The 5,731-nt window shown below is 50.0% G+C and overlaps 1 protein-coding gene across 5 annotated transcripts in view; it reads left to right on the top strand.

The window, feature by feature from the left end:
• The window catches only part of MAVS (mitochondrial antiviral signaling protein), a 27,210-nt gene that overhangs the window by 8,818 nt on the left and 12,661 nt on the right, over window positions 1-5,731 (top strand). Inside the window, exons 1-2 of one of the 5 annotated variants that reach the window (XM_023512217.1) lie at window positions 2,134-2,155; window positions 5,000-5,060. The exons of 1 other annotated variant lie outside the window; for it this stretch is intronic. The gene's annotated coding sequence lies outside the window, so the exon portion shown is untranslated. 3 more of the 5 variants (XM_012804183.2, XM_023512219.1, XM_003788212.3) reach the window with 3 other exon arrangements.

Genomic DNA, 5,731 nt, shown 5'->3' with positions numbered 1-5,731 from the left:
CCTAGGGGGACAGCTTGAGGCTCTGTCTCAAAAAAAAAAAAAAAAACAAAAAACCTCATACCTTAGGGCTTGTTAAATACTCTCACCTTCACTAACCTCCACGTGGAGAAGGCTTTATTATAGTTCACATGTGATTAAGCACAATTCATAAATGTTGGAGGTAGTAAAATATCCATAGGGCTATCAAATCAGTAATAAAACTTCACTGGAAAAGTGTCCAGGCTTCTTGCTATGATTTAGTCTAGGACCACTGGCTTTGGAGTCATGCAGCATTCCAGTATTTACATGTGATTTCTACCAAATCTCTTAAGTCCTCTTTTGTCTTTCTTCGCCTTTTTAAATTGCAGTATACAGTAAAGGGTAACAACATTAAGTGTACAGTTGATCTATTTTTACATATGCTCAAGCTCATGTAATCATCACGTCAAGATAGAGAACATTTTTGGCTGGTCATGGTGGTTCACACCTGTAGTCTCAGATACTTGGGAAGCTGAGGTGGGAGGATCTTTTGAACCCAGGAATTGGAGGCTGCAGTGAGCTATGATTGTGCCACTGCACACAAATCTGGGCAGCTGGGTAGTACTCTGTCTCTAAAAAGATTTAAAAAACAAATCTCCACATCCCTGGAGAGTATGCCTCTCCCCCTCCCCCAGTTAGCATTCCCCAGAGGTCAACAAAGAGTGATATGATTTCTATTCATGCAGATTACTTTTGCCCATTTAGAAACCTTAACTGACCCAGAGCCTGTATTCTTGTTTTTGGCTCCATTCACTGAGCACCATTTAGCCATGGTGCCCACTCATCAGTGGGATGATCCATCCCTCTTGTTCTTTTTCATTGCTGTATACTATTCCAGCATGAGTACACCATAGTTTGTCTCTTGGTGTCCTGCTGATGGACACTTGGGTTGTTTCCAGAATTTGCCCATTATAAATAAAGTCACTACAAGCATGATGTAGTCTCTGTGTTTCTAGGTAGATGGTTACCCAGGAGTGGAATTGCTGAATAATAAGGTTAGCATGTTTTTAGTAAGAACTGTCGAAACATTTTTCCAGATCTCTCAAACTCTCTTGAAAACAGGAAGAAAAATTCTACATCTGATTGTAGAAATATTTTGCAGGCCTTAAGGTATAAGGCTTTAAGTCAGGAGTGTCCACATGCTGATTTTACGAGAACATTTTTGACTCATCTGTGGTGTACAATATCACCAAAAGTATGCACAGGCCTTTTATTGTTGTTGTTAATCAGCTTTCATTAGTGTTTGTGTATTTAACGTGTGCTTCCCCAATGTGGAACAGAGAAAACAAAGGTTGGGCAACCCCACTTAAGCCTGGTACCTGTAACACGGAACACGGTGGGTGCTCAATAATTGTCCCTTTCTTTCCCAGCAGGGTAAAGGTGAAGCAGACAGCTGATACCACGGCAAGTGCCAATCCCAGACCCTTGGACAGAAGAAGCCCCTCCTACAGCATGTAAGTCCCAAGCCCAGCGCTGCCACCAGCCAGCCTTGGCATCCCTGCCTCACATCTGCCTCCCCTGCAGGCCTCTGCCTCATCCTGATCCCACAGGCTCAGTGTTCTCCTTGCTTTGCTGGATATTCGCGCCCCTGTGAACTTTGCGTGTCACCTTGCGTACATTCGGCACTGCGTGCCGGGCCCTGAGGACGCAAGAGACAATGCCATGAAGACCTTCACCCCTCAGACCACTCGGCGGGAGGAGGAATTCTGCAGACAGAGATCCAAGCCGGCCAAACACTGCAAGGCCGGCCGCCTGCCAGATTTCTAACCCGACACTGGGCTTCCCCGGGAAGTTGCTGCCAGCGGTTCTTAAACTGTGGGTCGTGACCCCTTTTTAACAATGAAAATACATTGCGGCATTAAGAAGGTTGAGAACCACTGCTGCAGACGACAGCTCACCCGCACCCTCAGCAGTAAACTCAATCCTCCGAGCCCAGCCCTGCCGGTCCAGGCCCCAAACCGATGCCAAGCGTCCGCCCCCGCAGGACGGCCACCCCCCCCGCAGGGCCGCGAAACCCCACCCCGCCGCTTAGCCAATGGCCGCGGGGCCCTGGGCCCTGGCCCCGCCCATCCCCTCCCTGCACTGAGAGTTCCTGCCGGCCCAAGCAGGGGCTCTCGCCGGGACTTGGCTGCCTGAGGTAAGGTCGTCCTCCCGGCTCTAGATCCTCCCGGCTCAGCACGCACGGACGCCTTTTGGAAAGGTGTGCTGTGGCGGCAGTAATCGAGTGGGACTTGGAGTCAATAGGGTCGCGACGAGCCTGGGGTGCCGCGGTGGGGGGAGGGCGGTGGGAGGGTGGAGACAGGAAGGGACAGGGCGCGCTGGGCTCCAAAGAGCGGGTCCTAAGGCGCACCGGGTTCCGGACACCAAGGTCTGCACGCATCATGTCCAGCACTCGGGGAGAAAGGGTAAGTGGCTGGGGGGCAGGTTGGGCCAGAATGAGACAGACACCCGCGCTGCTCAGCGCCGCCTGCAGGCCTAGGGTGATCCTCAGGTGCTGCCTCCCTCCCCTGGGTCTTGACGCTGCTCCACGGTGACACCTGCTCAGAACAGCCTCCCCGCCCTTCTTGGACCTGGGCCTCACCCGGGAATCCAATCCGAGACTATGAAGACTCACCCACTGGGGAGGGTTGGAAACTTTTTCTCGGACGTGCTCAGCTGCTCTGGAGCAGTCGGGTCAGAAACTTGGCCACATCCGAGAACACTCTGCCACCTCCTCCCCTTCTCTGAGATGGGAAAGAGGTTCCAGGAAAACAATACAACTAAAACCAAAACAACATTCTCTATATGGGTGCTGTGAAGCCTCAAAAAGATCTAGGAAGACAGTCAGCAACTTGGCTGCCGTGTGCTCAACACCTTCTGGAAGATTTCCAGTTCTGCAGAAGGGACTAAATGCTGTATCCTCCCAGGTGCCCCCTCGCCCAGCCGGTGACCTTGACACCTCCCTGGACTTGAAAGCAGGGGGGTGTGTGGGTCTCCTTTGCTGTAGGGACCTCTGTGCCCTGCAAGGTGTACGGCCAGCTGTAATGAGGCAGCAAGTTTTGGGCTCAAGTACTGTCCCGGCCCTGGCCAGCTGTGCAAACTTGGTATCAGTTTTCCTCTCTCATGGAATTGTGGCAAGGATTACGTGAAAGAACCTTGATGGCCTGTAGTGGGACGGCAAGAAATGTGAACAAATATGAGCTTCCTTTCTTTTTGGTGGGGACGTATCATCCCCTTATGCCCCCACAAATCTGTGCTTAAGGCTGAGGCTGTTGTGTAGAAGAGTGGCTCATCTAACTCCCCCGGTACCTTTCCCATGCCATGAGAAGGGAAGGAGGAAGGGGTCTGTTAATTCCCACAGAGTTTTCTTTTCTTTCTTTCTTTCTTTTTTTTTTTTTTTGAGACAGAGCCTCAAGCTGTCACCCTGAGTAGAGTGCTGTGGCATCACAGCTCGCAGCAACCTCCAACTCCTGGGTTTAAGCTATTCTCTTGCCTCAACTTCCCAAGTAGCTGGGACTACAGGCACCTGCCACAACGCCCAGCTATTTTCTGGCTGTAGTTGTCATTGTTGTTTCGCAGGCCAGGGCTGGATTCGAACCCACCAGCTCTGGTGTATGTGGCTGGCGCCTTAGCCGCTTGAGCTACAGGCACCGAGCCTTTCACAGAGTTTTCTTTGCATGTTTCCTGAAGTCCCAAAGGACCCCTGCCTTACCTCCCTGATTCTCCTGACCTTCTGTCATTAGCACTTGCCTGACCAGGAATGCAGTGCCTTGTGGTTGGCAAAGAAAGTCATGTCATGTGAGGCTGTGAGGCCAGTAGGCAGGACTTTCTCCCAAGTGATGAGGGCCTGGTAGCCTCAGCTGCACCTAGTTCTCTGCTCTGCAGCACTGTCTTCTAGAGGTCTCACCTGACACCTACCTGGTCTTCTCTGCCTTCTTCCCTCCCTGACAACCGTCTAGGAATCCACCTTAAGCTTCACTTGTTCAAAACAGCTCTGGTGTTCTTCCTTCTGCACTACTGCTCCTCCCTTGGCTTTTCTATCCTGGTAAATGACACCTGCTTTCCCCCCACTACCCAAGGAGTCATCCTTGATTGTTTTTTTTTTTTTTTAAACAGAGACAGAGTCTTACTTTGTCACTCTCAGTAGAGTGCCGTGGCATCACAGCTCATAGCAACCTCCAGCTCTTGGTCTTAGGCAATTCTTTTGCCTCAGCCTCCCGAGTAGCTGGGACTACAGGTGCCTGCCACAACACCCGGCCATTTTGGGGGTTGCAATTTGGCTGGGCACAGGTTTGAACCTGCCACCCTCAGTATATGGGGCCAACGCCCTACTCACTGAGCCACAGGCACCACCCATCCTCCATTCTTCTCTCTCCCTTACCTCCCACACCCTCAACACACCAGGCATCCGCCTGCCTCTTGCCATTGCTGCCATACCCAGCATGTCCCTTGCTGTGGTCTCCTCTGTCTTTTCATTCTGGCCCTTTCACAGTCCTCACAATCACCAGAGAGGGCATTGATGTAAATCAGATCCTCTCCTTTCCCTGCTAGGACCTTCCACTTGTTCCCAGGTTCACTTCAAATAAAACCCAGAGTCCTTTCCTACAATACTCTATATGAGTGGCCCCTGCCAACCTCCTTGACCTTGGTCTCTGCCGCTTCTCCTAGCCTTCTAAACTTTGACCACACTGACCTGTTTTCTGTTCTTCACACATGCCAAGTTCATTCTCATCTTAGGACTTGTGCATTGGCTGTGTCCTCTGCTGGGAACACCATTCTTCTCTCAGCTGAGAAGGACTCAGCTCCAATGCCACCAGCTCAGAAAGGCTTCCTTGACCGCCCCAGTTTAAGTGTCATGTCCTGCTTTATTTTCTTCATAATCTGTGTTATTATCTGGAATCCTTATTTAGGTATGTGTTTACCGATCTGTTATTTGCCCTATCCCAATATAAATATAGAAATTGGATAATGGCATAGACGTTGTCTCTTTTATTTCCTGCAGCACTCCCTGATGGGGGAGGCAAATAAGAAACAAGCAAACACATCTATAATTGCAAACTGTGGTAAGTGCTACTACATAAACAACCAGCAGCAATTGCTTGTATTTGAGGCACTTTAACAATTTTAAGCTTGTAAGGCTAAACTGTTGTACTATCAAAATAAACTCTCTAAGTCATTTTAAGGGTGAGGAAAAGCCTGGGAGAGCTTGTTAACTTTCCCTAGGTCACACAGTGAGTTCAGGGTGGTGGAACTCAGTCTCCTCTCATGAGAACGTATAGGGCCTGCAGTTATGTTTTGGAAAGAACCTGATTGTGAAGACAGTTCTTTGTACTCCCACTGATCAGCAAGCCCTTTAATTTCTTTCTTTCTTTTCTTTTCTTTTTTTTTTTTTTTTTTTTTTTTTTTGAGACGAAGTCTCATTCTATTGCCCTGGGTAGAGTTCCGTGGCATCATAGCTCATAGCAACCTCACTCTTTCGGGCTCCACTCTCTCGGGCTCGAGCGATCCCCTTGTCTCAGCCTCCTGAGTAGCTAGGAAAGTGCCTTCCACAACACCTGGGTGGTTTTCCTATTTTTTTAGTAGAGATGAGCTCTGGCTCTTGCTCAGGCTGATCTCGAATTCTCAAGCTCAAGAAATCTACCCGGCTCAGCGCCTATAGCTCAACCGGCTAAGGCGCCAGCCACGTACACCTAAGGTGGCGGGTTCGAATCCCCAGCCCGGACCCGCCAAACAA

This window comes from Otolemur garnettii, unplaced genomic scaffold (assembly GCF_000181295.1).
Source record: "Otolemur garnettii isolate 467f Iridium unplaced genomic scaffold, OtoGar3 scaffold00025, whole genome shotgun sequence".
Taxonomy (NCBI): Eukaryota; Metazoa; Chordata; class Mammalia; order Primates; family Galagidae; genus Otolemur; species Otolemur garnettii.
This window is presented reverse-complemented; position numbering and strand designations above follow the sequence as displayed.